At 44.7% G+C, this 20,958-nt stretch overlaps 1 protein-coding gene across 1 annotated transcript in view; it reads left to right on the top strand.

The window, feature by feature from the left end:
* Positions 1 to 20,958, top strand: part of LOC144696788 (xylosyl- and glucuronyltransferase LARGE1) — a 366,558-nt gene that overhangs the window by 71,400 nt on the left and 274,200 nt on the right. The gene's annotated exons all lie outside the window — the stretch shown is intronic.

The following is a 20,958-nucleotide window of genomic DNA, read 5'->3' as shown; positions in this document are numbered from 1 at the left end:
CATAATGCCCAGAATGGGTGAAAGCTTCATCACCCGGACATGGTTAAATGGGGCAAAAACATCGGCAGATCTTTAAGCTTTGTTCTTTTGCTCCTGCATTAACCAGGTGGATGTGAAACAACTTGTCCTAGTGACCAACATTCTGGCTGCAGCATTGCTCAATCGCTAATATCTACTTGTGCGATATTTGATTAGCGTGTTCTATTTTGTTCTTCCCAACATGACTACCTTGAAAATGTTATTGTTCTAAACATTTGGCCGTGTAACAATTTTTTTTCAAGAGCTCTAAATGGTCCCCACTATCACATGCAGGAAGCACATCCTGATTGCAAACTGGAAGTGTGCTGCCTGCCATATTGGTAAAGGCCAAACATCAGGCCTGCTTGAGGCCTCCACTGTGGGACTGGCTTATGCTAAAGCAGGTGGCGCAGATTGCAGGCAGCCTAACCAAGGCCCTTCAAGGTTGCAAAATTCCACTCTTCTCTCATTCCATCGGTTTGCGTTGGTGTTTTCCATCCCCTCAGAGATCGTCTCCCCCTCCTTCCCCCAATTTTCCCTTCCAACATCACACTGGCTACCCTCCTCAGCACATCTCCAGGTTCCTGCACGCCTCACCAAATGCTACTACTGTGAGTCATCAAGGGCCTCTGCCCTCTGAGGGCAGGAGTTCCTTATATCATGGCCCACAATTCCCAGCGCTGTCCCATCCCCTGGAGCACCAGGAGTTGGGGGAGATGGGGTGAGTACATCTTCTGACCATGATGAGGGGGGAGGAGGCTGGAGCGGTGTTCAATGTGTGTGGGATGGATGGCCCAAATCTGCAAGTTGGATTTACATTGCAGGACATCATTTAAACAGTGCTGATCACCAGAATCGTTGGGAACAGCAGGCCACGACAAACACTTAGTTAGATCAACAAGAGGTCAGTTGTTTCCTGAAAGGGGCCAGTTGATAAAATTAGTGTGCGACTGAGTCCAAATTCCGGAGGATCTCAGTTCATTTCCCTAGCCTGTGCTGAGGTAGCTAATCTCGCCTGGGTTGGTACATTTGACCTCAGGAATTTTACTGTTCAGTGACTCCTGATTGGACTGAAACAGATGAAGCTATGAAGTCCGGACAGAAAGTGGTTTAGCTGTGATGCCTCCTTCAGCTCAATAGCCTGCTAGCAAGTCACATGAAGAATGGTTACTTGGGTAAAATAATGAGGAGACTGATTATTGTCCTTAAAGCCATACCCTAATCAGGAGCAACTGGTGGGAGGGGGAGTGGGAGAAATCAAGTACAGGTAAACTGGGAAACAAATTATGTATGCTTGGCTGAGAATCCATTACCCTTGTTGAAACAGCCGAGACCCAGGGAAAACATTGCTTGATTGACAGCTCTGGCTCCCTGATCTCTGCGCTGTCAAGTTCACAATGTTTATTTACACAAGGTTAAGTGGTTTCAAGGGCTTGCGATTTCTGTTATTGATACTTAGAGTCTGGTTGATTGACACTTTTATTGCCCTATAGTGAAATGACTTTTTAACATATTGGAAAGTAATAAATGAATGACTTTTGAAAGCGTTTTTTTAAACACATCCTACGGTCACTATAGGGTTCATTGACCCACTATACACTCTTTAGGAGCAATGGAAATGGAAGTGCCATAGCTTGGCATTGGGAGCATGAGATGCCATGGGGGTGAATGGAGGGGCATAACTTGCCCTAGGGGGTTTGAGGTGCCATACAAGGTGGGTGGAGGCATGAGGTGGCATGGATGGAGCATGGAGAGTGTGTGGGGGGTGTGAAGGGTGAGGGTTAGAGAGCCTTTGTGCTTTTATTTTAACTGGGACGAAGTCCCACATCACCAACGTAGGCCTTGGCATATGGCAGCACCTGTGGCCGCCTCTGACCTCCTTCCTGGGTTGGCTGGCCCGACTTCAGCCCGCACCCTCCCGTTGGCAATGAAGAACCTGCCTTTGCGGGCACTTTCTCCTGAAGCGGATGGGCCATGCCGGGAATTTTCCCAACTCCTGCTACCCGCCTCGAAGGTGGAAGTCCAGCCCTTAACTCCGTTCCTCCCTTTCCATCGAAACTGTCTGACCTGCTGAGGTTTTCCAGCATTTTCTGTTTATATAACAGCACCAAGCGTCTCCTCAGACAATTAGATCTAAGGTTTGAGAAACAGAGGAACAATAGAGAAGGGACTAGTGTAAAAGTCAGATACAGAAAGAGTAATAAAGGGTGGAATTTCCCAGACCCGCCAGTGGAGGGAATCGTGGGAAGCGGGGGACCAAGATGTGGCGGGAGGCCAAAGATCAGTTTCCCGACGTCAGGAAATTAGTTTGGAATCTCGTTCTCCCAATTTCCATGGCAGCTTAAAAGGTGGGTCGAGTGTCCCATGGAGCAATGTGGGGAACCCTATTTGCATCTCATGAAGACTCATTTAAATGCCAATGCACCAGAATCTTGTTTCCCCTCCAAATTAAGCACTCCACAGGAATTTAGAACGTTCTGTCTCACGACTACGTAAGTGGCATGCACATGGCCAGGTAGACTTCTTCCTGGACTCACAGGTCAGTAGACACTGCTTTGGCCTTCCTTTTACACTGTCACTGAGACCTATTGGCTGCCTGTCACACACTCTGTGCCAAGGCTGGGCATAGGGGATAGGTGAGACTGAGGCGGAGGGGAGGTGGGGGGAGTCGAGGAACAGAGAGAATGCTGCCTGGGCGCCATTCAAATATGGCGCCCGGACATTGAAGCCTACCCGCTGTGAGATTTGATGTGCTCCTCGCGGCTGCGGTAATTATTGAGCTGAGCATCACAAGATCTCGCGTGTTCAGCTGCACCGCTCTCCAGCGGAAGTCACTCCAACTTTCGCTTCCGCCACCGGACTTGGTCTCCAGAAAGGAAAATTCTGCCCAAGGAGTGGGAAAGGAAGATCAGATTAAGAGTCAGAGAACAAAAAGACAGATGGGGCAGGTAAGAGAAAATTTAAACATTTAACATTTAAAACATCCCTAAGGACAATTTCTGACCTACAGGAATGAGACCACAGTTTCAGTTGTTCCTTTCCTGGCTCAGACAGGCTGAGTGTCAGTGCAGGAACATAAATTTGGTCATTAAAGCCGTCCTTATGCTGTTTAGTACCAGCCCCAACTTTCTTGTGGTGAGTTGAATGTGCAAATTCCCTGCGACTCATGGGGCATTGAGAGCAAGCTGCGGTCTTCATAAGGCTAGCAGTGGAGTGGCATAAATCATCCGGCCGTCTGTCAACTTTAGCTATTCATAGGGTGAATCTCTCTCACCACAAATTGCTGGAGACCGGTTACAAATGTCAGCCAGCGCCATTAAACACGATATTCTTGGCAGCAAAATCATAGAATCATAGAAATTCATGGCACAGAAGGAGGCCATTCAGCCCATTGTGACTGTGCTGGCCAAAAGAAGAGCTATTCAGTCTAATCCCACCTTCTTACTCTTGGTCATGGCATTTCAAGTGCATATTCAAGTGTTTTCTAAATGCACTAAAGGTTCCTGCCGCTATTACCCTTTCAGGCAATGAGTTCCAGATCCTCATCTCCCTCTGGGAAGGCTTCTCCTCAATTCTCGTCTAACACCTCCATCAATTACTTTAAAACTAGGACTCCTCGTTATTGATCTCCCTTGCTAATAGAAATAGGTCCTTCCTATCCACTCTTTCTAGGCCCCTCATAATTTCATACACCTCAATTAAAGTTCCTCTTTGTCCCTACTATTCCAAAGAAATCAACCATAGCCTATCCAATCTTTCCTCATCACTAAAATTCTCCAATTCTAGCAACATGCTCTGAAATCCCCATGGTGACCTTACCAATGTCATCACATCCTTCCTGTAATGTGACCAGAACACTCTTCAAATGCAGTAGCCTCTGTATTGAATTGCATTTGCCGTTTTTCTGCCCTTCTGACCAGCCTATTGATACTTTCCTGCAGTCTGCAGTTTTCTTCCTCTCTGTCAACCACACAGCCAAATTTTGTATCATCTGTAACCGCCTTAATTATGCCCCATGCATTTCAATCCAAATCATTGACGTATACCACAGAAAGCAAGGGACCCTGCAGGACCCCATTGGAAACAGCCTTCCAGTCACTAAAACGCCCGTCAGCCATTGCCCTTTGCCCTTTGCCCTTTGCTTTCTGCCACTGCGCCACTTTTGGATCCAACTTTCCACTTTCCCTTACATGTGATGAACATTTTCCTTTTCTTACCAGCCTGTCAGGTGGCACCTGGTCAAAAGTCTTCCTAAAATCCATGTAAACTACATCAAGTGTCAGCCTCATCGACTCTCCTTGTTACGCCTTCAAAAGAATTCAATCAAGTTAGTCAGACACGACCTCCCCTTAACAAATCTAAACTCACTGCCCTTGATTAATCCATGTCTTTCTAAACGACGATTAATATTGTCCCTCAGAACCTTTTTCAAAATGCTCAAAACCTGGGCCAATGTTGTACTTGGGTAAAAAGAAGCTTAGGTTTTCAGAGATAGGCAACACCATGCTTGTGAAAGTGGCGGAGGGTCTGGAACCAAGCACAGTGTCCAGCTGCTGATTGTCAAATGGTATTATCAGGGCAAAATGGCAAACATCCATTCCACAGTCTTCTGAGAGACAAACACGTGAGCTGTATTCTTTATCAGTTCCCAGCCAATCTTTCATACCTGGCACAATAATAAAACAAAAAAAATATTATCCACGATTCTGCTGAATATTGTTTCCTATCATCTAACTGGCTAGATTAATCTTGATCAGGAGTGTCAGAAGCTATCTTTCCCTGCTCATTGCTTGCTGATGTCTGTCACTTGCATGGCTGTTCAAGGGAATAACTATAATGTACCATTTAGATATTGGAATTGTTTAAAAATCATTTGCTTATTGAGAGGGTTTCAGGGCCATTCCAGACAATGTTTTATTTGAGAGTTGCTGCTGAATGATCATGAATCTAATTCAGTGTGTCAAGCAGTGAGGACTGGGGATGGGAAGGCTCTCAGACAGTGATATTGTTTCACGGATTCAGAGGCGCAGACTGGTGCGGGGGTGAGCAAGTCTTTATTTAACCGTGTCATCTCTCCTTATTACAAAAATAATAGATCTGCCCAGGCAGCCAGAAAATTGATTCCTACCTGGTCCTCGTTCTGGGATTATAGATCATTGGTGTGCGTATTGTGAGGAGGAGCCCTTGAAGATGAAAATTGAACGACTGGCCTCACGTTAGCTTTATGCAAAGCACTTGAACAGAAAGAAGAAAAGACCTCAGTTGGAAATTACATTGAATTTTACAGAATAGTAACAGGCCCTTCGGCTTAATGGGCTTGTGCATTGCAGTACATTCAATAGAAGTCATAATCCAACAGGTGTGTGCATGGCAGACTTCGATGGGTTTGTGCCGATGTTTATGCTACACGTGAGCCTTCTCCCTCCTACTTCATCTCACTCTGTCAGCTTGATCTTCGGTTCTCTTCTCACTCCAGTTTATCCAGCTTTCCCTACAATGCAACTATGCCTAATGATGCCCTGCAGTGCAGCTAGCTCCACTTTCTAACCGCTCTCTGGATAAAGAGGTTTCTCCTCAATTCTGTATTGGATTTGATAGTAAATAGCTTATATTTATGACCCTTAGTTTTCGACTCTCCCACAAGTGAAAATACCTTTTCTACGCCTGCCCAATCAAACCCCTACATAATTTTGAAGGTCTCTGAGGCCAGTTTTCTCTAGAAAAGAGAATAGTTGCTTTGCTTGGCCGAGTTACCTGTGGCTTTGATGAGGCGATCTTCAGTTTACACTGGTTTGCTTCCCAAAATAGATTGCACTAAGTGGCTTGGCTGCATATAACAACAACTTCTTACATTTAGATAGTGCTTTCGTCCCAAGGTGCCACACAGCAGCAAGACAAAATTTGGCATCGAGCCATATCAGATATGAGCAAGTGAACAAAAGCTTGATCAAAGTGTTAGATTTTAAGGAGCATCTTAGAGAGAGGGGTGGGGAGGTAGAGAGGTTTAGGGAGGGAAATTGAGAGCTTAGGACCTGGACAGCTGAAGGCATGGTCACCAATGGTGGGGGCGGAGGAATGCACACAAGGCTAGTAATGGAGGAATGCAGAGATCACAAAGGATTGTAGGGCTGGAGGAGGTGACAGGGATAGAGAGGGACAGAGGATGGATGATGTTGATGGAATATGTCTGATCTCTTAAGGCACAACCTGTACAAGTTCTAAGATTCTCAGTCTGGAAGGTAATATCTCACATCCCAGCCTTCTTTTTGTCTGAGCTGGGGTATTGACTTGTGTGCTTTGATCATTGATCCTGCCTCTGGCCCAGACAGCAGAAAAATCGCCTGAGCCTGATCCTTATTGTTATCTATTGACCCCTGTTCTACGCTGTGGCTGTCAGGTCAGGACAGGATCAATCACGTGAATAATGCCTTATGTGGTCAAATAGCTTACTGGCTCAAACTGTAGACTCCAAGCCACGGGAATTTATTTTTACTTATTGGGATGTGGGCAACACTAGAAAGGCAGCATATATTACCCCTCTTTAGTCGCCAAAAAGCAATGGGGCCCGATTTTAACTCACTCAAAACCCATTCACTTACACAGAGCTAAAGTCGAACCCAATGTGTCAACCTTGCGTTGTGCGCCCAGTGTCACATGCAGGCCAGACTGAGTTGGGTAGCAAGCTTTCTTCCCTGAAGGACATGAGTGAGTCGGGTGGATTTTGACATCAGTTCGACAAGCCCACTTTTTGACGGATTTATTCAGTTAAATTCCCCGGCTTACCGTAGTGGAATTTGAACTTGGTATTTCTGGAACGCTCATCCAGTATCATAACTACTAGGACACCACACCTAATAGGAGAAGGAAAAGTTACATGCTCTGACCTTGCATGAACTAGGAGAGGCAGTGGCAATGTCATTGGACCTAGTAATCTAGAGACCCAGGCTAATGCCCTGGGTTCAAATCCCACCTTGACAGCTGGTGGGAATTAACTTCAATTAATAAATCTGGAATTGAAAGCTAGTCTCAGTGATGCTGATCACAAAACTATCATCGATTGTTGTAAAAACCCATCTGGTTCACTAATGTCCTTTAGGGAAGGAAATCTGCCGTCCTTACCTGGTCCGGCCTACATGTGACTCAAGACCCACAGCAATGTGGTTGACTCTTAACTTCCCCCTGAAATGGCCTAGCAAGTGACTCAGTTCAAGGGTGATTAGGGGTGGGCAACAAATGCTGGCCTTGTCAGCAACACTCCCATCCCATCAAAGAATAATGAAAAAAGAACCTGCTCTTCGTTTAACCCTGAGGATCAATTGCAATTTCTTTTTGACACCTTGGATCCTGGCCCTATCATGTGAAAGTTGTACAAAACTCCTTAAACATGTATGTAATTTGATCCACCTTATACAGCTTACAATTCAGAATATGACCCAGAGGAGTGAGGAACAAAAGATTGCTGTTGTTCCATCATATTGGGCTCCATGACACAGTTTGCAGAACTTATGAGGCATCTAGTTGTGGACCCTCTATTTTACAGAATTGGAGAGTGTGGAGCAGTGACTGTTCACCATTAGGTTTAACTTGTCAGCCTTGGCAATGAGTAACACACTTGTCTCTGAGTCAAAAGGTTGTGCGTTTATTAAGGATTAAGGATAAAAAAAAAGTCCAGACCAACATCTGTTGCAGTACTGAGGAAGGGCTACACTGTTAGAGGCACCTTCTATCAGACGGGTCGCTACACTGAGACACCGCCTGTCCTCTCGAGGACAAGTCTTGACCAAGATCCATTGCTCCCTTACAAGGGGGAAAATCGCTAAAATAGATTATCTGGTCATTACCTCTTTGCTGTTTGAGGGACCTTGCTGTGTGCAAATTGGCTGCTGCATTTCTCTATATTACAACAGTAAGTAGACTTCAAAAATACTTAATTCGAGGTTGTGAGGTGTTTTGGGACCCCTTCAGTTTGTGAAAGGTGCTACTTAAATTCAAATCCTTCTTTTAGACACTGAAGAAATGAAGTGCCTTCCAAAAGCTTGGTTATATCTAAATGTAGGTCAATCTTTCTTGTGCATTTCAGAAATGGCCTTGTTCAGAAATACAGGCAAGCGTTTTGTACCAACACAATCCCTGTAAAAGATATGATCGGACTGTAATAGCTATTCTGTCATGGAGTGTCAGTTTTCCCTTCACAAATTGATGAGGAAATTTGCAGGTGATATTGTTGACTGATAAGGCAAAGGAACTGAATTAACATCAGTATCAATATAGTCATTAACCCAGCGATGCTTTAGTAATTTTGTCATTCCAAGTACATTAATGTTAATTCAGTTCTCTCACATTGCTGGGCAAGTTAACTTTGAACTTTGTGATCTCCTATCATGCTGGTAATATCCAGTATTTCTGTTGCTTTCTATGACTGGACAGCTAGTGTCTGCTGCATGCTTGCTATCCCTGCACTCGGAGTGATTGGTGAAGCCCTCCATTACGTTTTAAGGACCTTTGGCTTTAATAGGGGGCTGTCACTGTTGATATGACTGCTGGGTTAGCACTGTCTTTTTCTTTCCCTTATTCTCTGGTAAAAGATCAAGCTGTAACTTGCGGTCACATGGATTGCGAAGATACCATGAAAGATGCAGAAAAAGGGAAATGGAATAAAGAGAAGAAAGGAAAGAGTGAATAGATAAATACATGAATTAATATATTGATTATATTGAGTGAATATTTATTGAACTGGCTCATGTCTGAAAGCCTCCTGTCCAAGATTGGACCAATGTTTACAGCCTTGATTACCTCAGCAAACCACATTCCTTTGATGTCATCAGGAGTCCCAATTTAGATAAAATAGTTTTTGAAATCATTGATCGTTCATTCTAATGACTTTGATGTTTGAACAAAGTTCTGATGGCGAGACTGCCTCTTGAAGCTGAAGGATGCTCTCACTATTTAGCATTGACTTAGTTAAGAATGGGAGCATTACAAGTCAATGATCATACTTTAGATATTGTCTTTGGCAGATTGGTAATTAGTCAAACCCACAACTGATCTGAATGTCTTAAGTTTAGCAATGAGCTCGTACTGAATATCTAAGCATGTGATAGCCCAAGAGTGTAATCATAGTACCATTTTGTCATCTGGTCTGGGTATTAATGTCTTTGAAATATGTTCTTTCAATCCCTCCAGAGGGGGATCATTCAACACTGAATTAGACAAGGACAGATACACTGATTTATTTCGCAGCTTGTGAAAGTACCCAGGAACAGTTATAGTCAAATTCACTTATTTTCAATTAGTAAAACTGGTTTTTGAGTAATGATGTAAAGACCTCCTCCACCTCAGTGGGTTGTTTTAATTTTACTTGCAGTGTTTGTGGGACCTGACTGCCTGGCAGCATCCTGCTTCAAAAACCTGATTGACTCTTTCTGTCACTCTCTGTGGTTTGTCTCTCTCTCTCTCTGCAGCCAGCTAAGGGGTGACAGATTTTCCAACACAACGGTTGTGTGTGAGGCATTTACTGATGACAAATTGCTTGATGTTTATAGTTTCAGAGGGAAAATAATTTACAGTTGCACATGATCCACTTTCCATCCACTCCCCTACCAGCTACACTTGCGTAAATACAACTTTTCCCCCCAAAAAGACATTTTGCGGAAATATGTTCAAGAAGAATTTTGTAATCCGGCAGGGCAAAGTGTGCAGGTTGCTTGGAATAGTATATCCTCCAAAGGAAAAGTTAACAACCCACTTTATATAATTTTCTATCCTTTTTAATGGAGGAAAACCTTTAGTCCCATGTGAACCAATTGCCTAAATCTTTATTTCTAAGCATCCACAGTGAGTGCAGGCACAGTCTATTAGATGGCAGTATGCAAACCTGCCCTCCTTCCAGCAAAGGTCACTACATGCAAATGAGTGTCTGATTTTACCTGATCCTCTCAGTGGAACTGAGGCCAGTTGCAGAACCCCAATCCAGCTGAGATCTGGGAAGTCAGTGCAGGCCAGCAGCCGAACGCAGGTTGTATCAGCCAGGCTGTGAGGGGAGCTTCAGTATAGTGTTTTTAATAGAAATATACCCTTCAAATATAATTGAGGCTGTGGAATTACCTAGAAGTCACACCAGAACCGTGGGCCATTCGGCCCATCCACTCCTTGCTGTACACACACACACACACACACACACACACACACACAGAGTCTTAGAATCTCACAGTGCAGAAAGAGGCCATTTGACCCATTGTGCCTCTGCTGGATCTTTGAAAGAGCTATCCAATTGGTTCCATCCTTCTGCTCTCCCTGCTACCTGGCAAACCTTCATATTTTGCAAGTATTTATTCAGTTCCCTTTTGAAAGTTCATATCGAATCTGCTTCCCCAGCTCTCTTAGGCAGTGAATTCCAGAGCACAACTTGCTGTGTGAAAAAAATTCTCCTCTCCCTTCTGGTTGTTTTGTCAGCTATCTTCCTAACTACTGTATTCACACAGCTGTCGTCTGTCACTACTGATAGTGATGTTTGCTATTACAGCCTTCCATGCCCTCATTTCACTTTCCTATATTTGGTCCCTTTATTCAGGGCCCTTTATAATTGAATGCAACTCTTCCCCATCCATATCGCCAGTTCCCGTTCATGGATACGGGTTGTTCTTTGAGGGATCTACACAACAGGTGTACGAATAAAGTCCCACAGCCAAACTTCAGACCTCCCACCCTGTATTTTGAAGCCCTCAAAAGGTTGAACCACGATGTAAATAAGCCTTTGATGAGCTCAGTTCTATCTTTCCCATTTACTGGCATGCACCACTTATATCATACAGCCTGAGGCACTCGGGAACATCAGGAGCGGTTTCTATAAACGTACTGCTATTCTGGGCCTCAGCACTACGTTCAGTGACCAAATTGGGAGGGGACACAGTGAGAATGCAGTTCCACTGCCTGAGGAATTATTTTCAACCGATGATTTGCAGGCCCCCGATTTCACCTATCAAATTTAACTGCTTCAAACTCTTGTCTCTTCCGTGTGTGGTGGAAGCGACTTCACAGAGCATGCCTGTAATCTCGCCAAAACCTGCAGTTGGTGTGAAATTTGTCCGTCTTGACAAATCCTTAGCAACTAGCTTTTGTCTTCCGTCAGTGAGGAGGAAGTTGAGAGGAGATTTGCTCGAGGAGATTTGATAGAAGTGTTCAAGATCATGAGGGGGTAGATAGGGAGAAACTGTTTCCATTGGCGGAAGGGTCAGCAACCAGAGGACACCGATTTAAAGTGAGTGACAAAAGAAAGGGATAGGAAACGGATAAACCAACCATGGTTAACCAAGGAAGTTAAGGAGAGTATCAAAGTGAAAGAAAAAACATACAATGTGGCAAAGATTTGTGGTAAGCCAGAGGATTGGGAAAGTTTTAAAAACCAACGGAAGATGACCACAAAAAATAAAGAGGGAGAAAATAAACTTTGAGGGTAAACTAGCAAGTAATATAAAAACGGACAGTAAGACCTTATTTAAATACCTAAAAAGGAAGAGAGAGGCCAAAGTCAATATAGGCCCCTTAGAGAATGAGGCTGGGGAAATAATTATGGGGAACCAGGAAATGGCTGAGGAGTTGAATAAATACTTTGCATCAATCGTCAATAATAGCATTCCAAAAATACTAAATAATCAAGGGGAAAAAGGGAGGAGGAAATAAATACAATAACTATCACTAGAGAAAAAGTACTAGGAAAACTAATGGGGCTAAAGGCCGATGAGTCATCTGGACCTGATGGGTTTCATCCTAGGATATTAAATGAAATAGCTGCAGAGATAGTGGATGCACTGATAGTAATCTTCCAAGAATCCTTAGATTCTGGAAAAGTCCCAGAGGATTGGAAAACTGCCAATGTAACACCCTTATTCAAAAAAGGAGGGAGACAAAAACCAGGTAACTACAGGCCAGTTAGCTTAACATCTGTCATTGGGAAAATGTTAAAGTCTATTATAAAGGATGTAATAGCAGAGCATTTAGAAATGTATAATCTAATCAAGCAGGGTCAGCATGGCTTCATGAAGAGGAAATCACACCTGACAAATTTATTAGAATTCTATGAGGAGGTAACAAGCAAGTTAGATAAAGGGGAACCAGTAGATGTAATATATTTGGATTTCCAAAAGGCGTTCGATAAGGTACCACACATAAGGCTACTTAATAAGATAAGAGTGTTGGGGGGTAATATATTGCATGGATAGAGGACTGGCTAACTAATAGAAGACAGAGAGTTGGGATGTGGGGGGCAGTTTCAGGATGGCAACCTGTAACTAGTGGAGTGCCACAGGGGTCAGTACAGGGGCCATAATTAATATGTACTTGGACGTGGATGAGGGAAATGAATGTACTTTCGCCAAGTTTGCGGATGACACATAAGTAGGTGGGAAAGCAAGTGGTGAGGATAACACAGAGAATACAGAGGAATATAGACAGGTTAAGTGAGTGGGCAAAAATATGGCAGATGGAATATAATGTGGGAAAATGTGAGGTTATGCACTTTGGCAGGAAGAATAGAGAAGCTGAATATTATTTAAATGGAGAAAGACTGCAGAAAGCTGCAGCACAGAGGGATTTGGGGGTCCTTGTGCATGAATCACAAAAAGCTAGCATACATGTTCAGGTAATTGGTAAGGCATATGGAATGTTGGCCTTTATTTCAAAGGGAGTGGAGTATAAAAATAGGGAAGTCTTGTTAAAACTATGCAAGGCACTAGTTAGACCACACCTAGAATACTGTGAACAATTTTGGTCCCCTTATCTAAGGAAAGATATATTGGCATTGGAGGCAGTCCAGAGAAGGTTCACTAGGTTGATTCTGGGTATGGAGGGATTTTCTTATGCGGAGAGGTTGAGTAGGTTGGACCTGTATTCATTGGAGTTTAGAAGAATGAGAGGTGATCTTATTGAAACATACAAGATTCTTAGGGGGCTCAACAGGGTAGTTGTTTCCCCTTGTGAGAGAGTCTAGGACCAGAGGGCATAATCTCAGAGAGTAATGGGTCGCCCATTGAAGACAGAGATGAGGAGGAATTTCTTCTCTCGGAGGGTAGTTAATCTGTGGAATTCTTTACCGCAGAAGACTGTAGAGGCTGGGTCATTAAGTATATTCAAGGTTGAGATAGACAGATTTTTAATCAGTAAGGGAATCAAGGGTTATGGGGAAAAGGCAGGAAAGTGGAGTTGAGGATTATCAGATCAGCCATGATCTCATTGAATGGCAGAGCAGACTCGATGGGCTGAATGGTCCACTTCTGCTCATACGTCTTATGGTCTAACCAATGGCGGCATGAGGAGAAACGTTTTTTTACGGAGCAAGGGGTTAGGATCTGAAATGCACTGCGTGAGTGTGGTGGAAGCAGATTCAATTGTGACGTTCAAAAGGGAATTGGATAATTATCTGAAGAGAAGAGACTTGCAGGGCTACGGGGAAAGGCTGGGGGAGTGGCACTGGCTGAGTAGCTCTTGCAGAAAGCTGGCACACACTCAATGGGCCAAATGGCCTCCTTCTGTGCTACAACCATTCCATGATTCTATGACCCTATCAACTGCTTTGGCTGGAGAAAGTCCAGAGCATGATAAGATGCAGCCTCTCCCTCCTGTGGGGTTCCCTTTTTTTTCAGTGGGGGCATGGGAGACACTACGGTCCACTCGGGCTGTGGCTTGGCTGCTTGAGGAGACACCTATATCCAATGTTGTTATCTATAGAGCTGGCACAGTCTGCTTTTCCTTTAGCTTTGTTTGAAGTGCTTTTCTGGGAAGTAAATTTTTGAAGGAATAAGTCATTGTCCAAGCTGACATGGCAGTAACTAGAGGTCTGTGACACCAGTGAAGGAGGAAGATGTCACAGAGATACCAGGCTATGTTAACATCAATTCAAGTCCGTGTGTGGAACAGTGGGATTGAGTGGCGCAGGGTGCATTGCAATGCATCTGGCTCTTTTCAATAGATTCTTGGCTTGTGGGCATCACTGGCAAGGCTGGCATTCATTGCCCATCCATAGTTGCTCTGGGAAGATGGTAATGCTCTTTCTTCTTACATTCAGTTTGATTCGACTTGAGTGACTAGTTAGGAGTCAACCCTGCTGGTGTGGGCTAGAGTCACATATAGGCCGGACTGGGTAAGGATGCAAGGTTTCCTTTTCTAAAGGATATTCGTGAACCAGTTTGGTTTTTACGACAATCTGGCAGTTTTTACTTATTGAATTCAAATGCGCAAACTGTCTTGGTGAGATTTAAATTCCTATTCTCTGGATTACTAGTTCAGTAACAAAGCCACCAGAGCACCATACTCATGTACAGGGGTCACACCAGTGAGTGAAGGGCACATTACCTCCAACATCACCAAGGCAATTAGTTTTCCGTTTTCTGTGAAGAAGTGGATGGAATTATGACATGCGATTCCCAAAACATGGACCTAAATCTTGCAGTGAAAACAGAGTATGACTACTTCAGTCACTTTGAACCAGTAGTTTGACTGACATTAAGTGCAGCTTAGTTTGTGCAGTCACCTCATTAAAATGCTGAGATTGTGCACATTATGCTCAGATGTTCAGGTAGTCATTCAGTTCAGGGCAGTTGTAGCTGTGGTGTAAACACAATAGTTAGCGCTGATTTGGTTCTAAGGAGTTTAGCTGCTCATAAACACACACACATACACAGCATGCACTTAACCAGCAGATGAATGGACTGGTGGCAGCCGTAGCATATCTGAGACTGTTAAATGGGTCAGTTTAATGCCTCATTATTCACTTCTTAGCAGAGTCTAGATGATGTAAATGTCAGGCAACAGTTCTTTTAACAGCTGCAAACTCTCACTGATGCGCAAGGCTTTCAAAGCACAGATGTGGATGGATCTGCATCAGAGATTGTGCATTCCTCTCTGTCTCCCCCTCCTGCCCACTGGACCCTCTCCTTCCCCCTCTTCTCACCCTCTTGCTCAGTTCTCTTGCCTTAATGGAAGAGCACTGGCTTTTTCATATCCCTTCTTCCTTGCTTTTATCTCCCCTTCTCTCTGCTGACATTTTTTTGGGGGACAGTTCCACAGGCAATGGCAGTCTTCCAGCGCCTCAACTGTTCGTCATTTGTAAGCCAGCAATTTCTAAGAACAAGCAGGCAGTTCGACTGTGGAAAGCAGTGTCGGCTGATTCTTCCCTGGTGTAGGCGGTTTCTAACAGGGCCTCCTGGGACAGATTTAGGGGCTGGGTTTTTTAGCCCCAGCTGGGGCAGAGAATGGAGGCGGGAGGGGGTGGGGAGAGCTGAGCAGTACGGAACTTCACACTGCCGTTGACAGACCTGCGCTGCCTCTTTCAGCAAGGCCCACTGAATGCCAATCAGGCAGTGGCGAGGTCACCAGCTGACCTTCTTCTGGAATCAAGACCCCAGGGGGGCGCAAGTCTGACCTACCGAGGGCTGCTAGCCAATCAGACGACACTCCTGTGCTCAAAACTCCACATCAAGACCAAAGACCAAACGTTGTCAAGTGTTCAGCTTGCACACACCACCTTGCCCACCCCACCAGAGGTGACAAGCTGGCTGTGAGTTAGCTGTCATGCACGCCGCATGGCAACAGGCCCATTTGCAGCTGGGCTAATCCCAGCAGTGGCCGGATGAGACCCTGAACTGGTCATTAATTGCCCACTTAAGGGCCTGAATTGGGAGTGGGTTTAGGAAGGTCGACCATGGGCCTTTGATTCTGGTGGAGGTGGTAGGTTGGGGAGTGTGGGCGCAGAACCCCACCATCCTGCCTAAGTAAATGCCCTTCCTGCCCCCAAGCTCACCACGAGAGAGCAGAATATTCCTGCCAATGAGGGTTTCTTACTCTCATTTCAGTCTGACTGAGGGATTCAAAAGCCCTAGGAGTAGGAAGCAGCTAAGATCATATTGCATCAATTTTGAGGAGCTCTGGTGCATATAGTTGAACAGTGTTCCCAACTGATTAGTTTCCTGGGAACATGTTCGATTTGGTTTATTTTAAAGAATAATGTAAAGACAAGCACCCGTCACACCCTGGGCTTGTCTCGTTTCAGATACAGCCACTCAGCATCCTAAAAAATGTCCTATGTGGACCCAAGTACTGAATTTCCAAGGCCCTTTTAGCCTGAATCATTCCGACTGCTGCCTGCATGCATGAGTTATGGATCCTGGGTGAATATTATGGGTTGCGCAACTCCACATCAAGACCAAAGAGCGAACATGTTGTCAAGCGTTCAGCTTGCTGCTGTGCAGAGACAGGCCTGCTGTTTCAGTGCAGTTACAGTGCGCCCTAAGTGCTGCACTGGCATCACACAGCAAGCGAGTACAGCAGATGTAGGGCAGTGATCAGACAGGAGGAAAACTTTATTATCCCAACGTTGCGATAATGTTTGTATCACTCTGGGGTGCAATGAATTCAGTTTATAATCACTTCATATATTAATTCTCCCATTGTACAAAAGGTTATCTGTGTCTTTATTTTTGCTCAGCTGTTCACAACACAACCTTTAGCAGCTTAATAGATATTTATATTTTCTCTCCATTTCTTTATTGCATCGTTTCCTCAGAAGTTACTTTGCATCATTTCCTGTGGAACGCGTCAAATTCTGTCCCAAACGTTTCTTCCTTTTTAAAAAAAATCTTTTTGAATGCCATCTGGTTTAATACTGAGCCTCGGAGACTGATGGTCCCAGGTTTGTTCCTTGAGGCGGAATCTTCCGGTCCTTTCAGCAGCGGGAAGCAAGGCGGGTGGGGGAGTCTCAGTTTGGCGTGAGGCCAAATACCAGTTTCCTGACATCAGGATGAACTGTCGGAATTCTGTTCTGGGGATTTGAAAGGTGGGTTAAAGGCGGGTGGAGCTTCCTGACGAACAGTGTCGGGAAACCCTTCTGCATGTATTAGCATGTCATGCATGTCATTAAAAGGTCACCTCGTTGGAATTAAATTCCCCGTTGGTGGGAAATTAGAACGTTCACTTTTACGACTGTATATAAGTGACATGCACCAAGCAAGCTTCACTTATTCCACGACTTTGAGGTCAGTAGACGTTGATTTTGCCTTCTTAGGGTCCACTCAGAACTTGACTTATATCGGGTGCTGGGAGCACAAGCTGTGCGCAGGCTGGAAGGGGGGGTGTATGGTGGAAGGGTGAAGCGGAGGCTGGACCTGGGAGGTGAGTGAAGGGGGAGAAGGGAGGGAGGCTGTTGGGGGGAACCCTCTAAATATTGCGCCTGCACCTCTGACCCCATGAGGAAACGGCGGGGACAGTGACCTCTGTCCACCCCTGCCATGAGATTTGCTGTGCTCCGCATCGGTGAATAAGTTACAAGCTGAACAGGGCAACATCACCCTCGTTCAGCAGTCCTGCCACCCCCTCCCTCGAACAATTTGCACTCCCGCATCCTCCACCAAACTTAGACTTCAGAGCGGAAGATTCTGTCCTTGCGCTCTGCTGTTGCTGGAGCAGTTCAGAAATTAATCCCGGACAAAATAGAAGGAGTAAGCAATAGTTCCTGGTCCAAATCACAAACCAGTAACCTACGCTGGAAGGTGTTTTCATTTGGATATCAGATGTCCTGCTAGACGGCCTCCCATCTTCCACCCTCCATAAACCTGAGCTGATCCAAAAAGTTTCTATATCCAAACTAGCACCAAATCCTGTTCACACGACGCTCCCTCTGTGCTCACTGACCTACATTGTTTCCGACCTGGTAACACTCTGACGAAAAGCAACAACAACAACAACCACCTTTTTTTAATATATATAGTGTCTTAAACATGACAAAATATCCCACATGCCACAGGAACATTGTAAAACAAACTATCACACTGAGCCTCATAAGGAGATAGTAGGACAGATGACAAAAAGCTTGGTCAAAGAGGTTTGTTTTTAGGAGTGTGTTGATGGAGGAAAGCGAGGTACAGAGGCAAAGAGGTTTAGGCAGGCAATTCCAGAACTTAGGGCTAGGCAGCTAAAGGCATGGCCACCAGTGGTGGAGTGATTAAAATTGGGGTTGTTCACAAAGGTGGAATTAGACGAGCACAAATATCCTCATAGGGCTGTTAAGTTGGAGGAAGTTACAGAGGTAGGGGGAGGCGAGGCCATGGAGGGACTTGAAAACAAAGATGAGAATTTTAAAAAGTGTTGTTTAACCAGGAGTCAATGTAGGTCAGTAAGCAGAGAGGTGACGGATGAACAGGATTTGGTGAGACTTCGGACATGGGCCTCAGAGTTTCGAACACGTTCAAGTTTATGGAAGGTTGAATGTGGGAGGTGGGCCTGCAGTATGCTAGAATGGTCAAGCCTAGAGGTTATAAAGGCATGGATAAGGATTTCAGTAGTGAAAGGACTATGACAGGAAGAGAGTGGATGATATGGTGGTAGAAGAACTATCATCCTTGTGTTCAAATCCTTCCATTGCCTCTCCCATCCTGCAACCTGCTCCATGTCAATAGACTGGTAATTAAATTGTTAAGATACACAGGCGAAGGACATTGTTTAATTAGGTACTCGCACATATAAATAGGGGATAGCTGGTACACTGGGTGGCTGTGAGGAGAGCTATGAGACTAAACAAAGTCAGTAAGCTCCCTTAGTAAAGAAAAGCTGTGTGCCTTGGTCTTGACTTTGCCAACCAGCTTGGATTCTATTAACACTCCAGCCCTCTGAGAACACTCCATTTCTTCAATTCTCGCCTAATGTCCATTCTCCAAGTCATTTCCCCCACCAATGTTGGCCATGCCTTCAGCTATCTCAGCCTGAGGCTCTGGAATTCCTCCCAAATCCTGTTCACCTCTCTCTCTTTTAAAGTGCCTCTTTTGACCAAAGCTTTTGGTCACCTGTCCCAATAGCTCGCTTTTTGGCTTGATGTCATTTTTTTGGTCTGATTCGGGACATTTTACTACATTAAAGATGCAATATAAATGTGAGTTATTGTTGTGAATATAATCAGATTGGCTGAGATGCCCCCCCCACAGTCAAGTGCAGAGTGGTCACTCTAAGTGAAAATGCCAAGATAAGCACTGATGAAGGAGGCTGCTTGGAGCTCAGCTAGAAACCTCTGGTCCACAGTCACGACTTCCAACAGCAAACCTCCAACTCCAGAGGGCTGCCAGTCTCTGCAGAACTGGAGTCCTAGGGGGAGGCGGTGGCATAGTGTTAATCATACAAGACCATAAGGCGTAGGAGTAGAAGTAGGCCATTCGGCCCATCGAGTCTCCTCCTCCGGGGAAGCGGTGGCAAAGTGGTATTGTCACTGGGTTGGTAATCCAGAGGCCCAGGGTAATACTCCTGGGGACCTGGGTTCGAATCCCACCATGGCAGATGGAGGAATTTGAATTCAATAAAAAAAATATCTAGAATTGAAAGTCTAACGATGACCATGAAATCATTGCCAATTGTTGTAAAAACCCATCTGGTTCACTAATGCCCTTTAGGGAAGGAAATCTGCTGCCCTTACTTGGTCTGGCCTACATGTGATTCTAGGCCAGGAATGTGGTTGACTCTTAAATGCCCTCGGGCGGTTAGGGATGGGCAATATATGCTGGCCTGGCCAGCAACGCCCCCATCTCAAGAACAAATTAAAAAAAAAATTCAATGAGATCATGGCTGACCTGAGGATCCTCAATTCCACTTTCCTGCTTTTTCCCCCATAACTTAAAAATCTGTCTATCTCAGCTTTGAATATACTTAACGACCCAGCCTCTACAGCCCTCTGTGGTAAAGAATTCCGCAGGTTGGCTACCAGAGAAGAAATCCCTCCTCATCTGTTTTAAATGGGCACCCCCTACTCTGAGATTGTGCCCTCTGGTCCAAGACTTTCCCACAAGGGAAAACAACCTCTCAGCATCCACCCTGTCAAGCCCCCTAAGAATCTTATATGTTTCAATAAAAGTCACCTCTCATTCTTCTAAACTCCAATGAGTACAGGCCCAACCTACTCAACCTCTCCTCATAAGAAAATCCCTCCATCCCTGGGATCAACCTAGTGAACCTTCTCTGGATTGCCTCCAATGCCAGTATATCTTTCCTTAGATAGGGACCAAAACTGTTCGCAGTATTCTAGGTGTGGTCTAACTAGTGCCTTGTACAGTTTTAACAAGACTTCCCTATTTTCATACTCCAATCCCTTTGAAATAAAGGCCCACATTCCATTTGTCTTACCTATTACCTGCTGAACTTGTATGCTAGCTTTCTGAGATTCATGCACTAGGACCCCCAAATCCCTCTGTGCTGCAGCTTTCTTCAGTCTTTCTCCATTTAACTTGCTGAAATTACGAGCTGACAACAGCACAGTTAGGGCAACTGGGACCTTCGTGAATGATAGGACTGTTATCTCCTTAACTACTTAGTTAAAAGGATTGGAGACCAATAGAGGAATGATGAAGATGGGAATAAGAGTGGGGGTGCATTTAAGTCACATTAGTTGCAGAAACAGAAACTGAGGGAAAGATTGAATTAAGATAGGGAGAAGAAAAGCAGAAACAGAAAGTTAAAAAAAAAGTTAACCATTTTAAATTTTAATTCTTTTAAATCTCTCAGAACAATTTACTGCCTGTAAAGAATGGATTGCGACTCCACAGTTTAAATTATTATTAGTGTCAGTAGAAACAGAAATCTGGTTATTTACAATGGGTCCTCACGCAGTTGAGTACCAGCCCTAACTTTCTGTGGAGAGTTTAATGGTTAATTAATGTGTGAGTGCAGTAGTTTCCTGAAACTCACGCGGAGGTTGAGAGTGAGCTGCTGTAACAGTGGGACAGTGTGGATCATCCAGCAATTCAAGGTTCACAGGCTGTCTCTCCCTCACCACAAGTTGCTGGTTGAATTAGACATTGATAACAGCGTGTACCATTAAACATGCTGTCATCTTGGCTGCGTAATCTGAGCCAATAACTTTGGATTCAAAAGCTCCCCTCAGGCCTAAACCAACTGGGGGTAGCAGCTGAGGGA

This window comes from Cetorhinus maximus, chromosome 22 (assembly GCF_964194155.1).
Source record: "Cetorhinus maximus chromosome 22, sCetMax3.hap1.1, whole genome shotgun sequence".
NCBI classification, from domain to species: Eukaryota; Metazoa; Chordata; class Chondrichthyes; order Lamniformes; family Cetorhinidae; genus Cetorhinus; species Cetorhinus maximus.
This window is presented reverse-complemented; position numbering and strand designations above follow the sequence as displayed.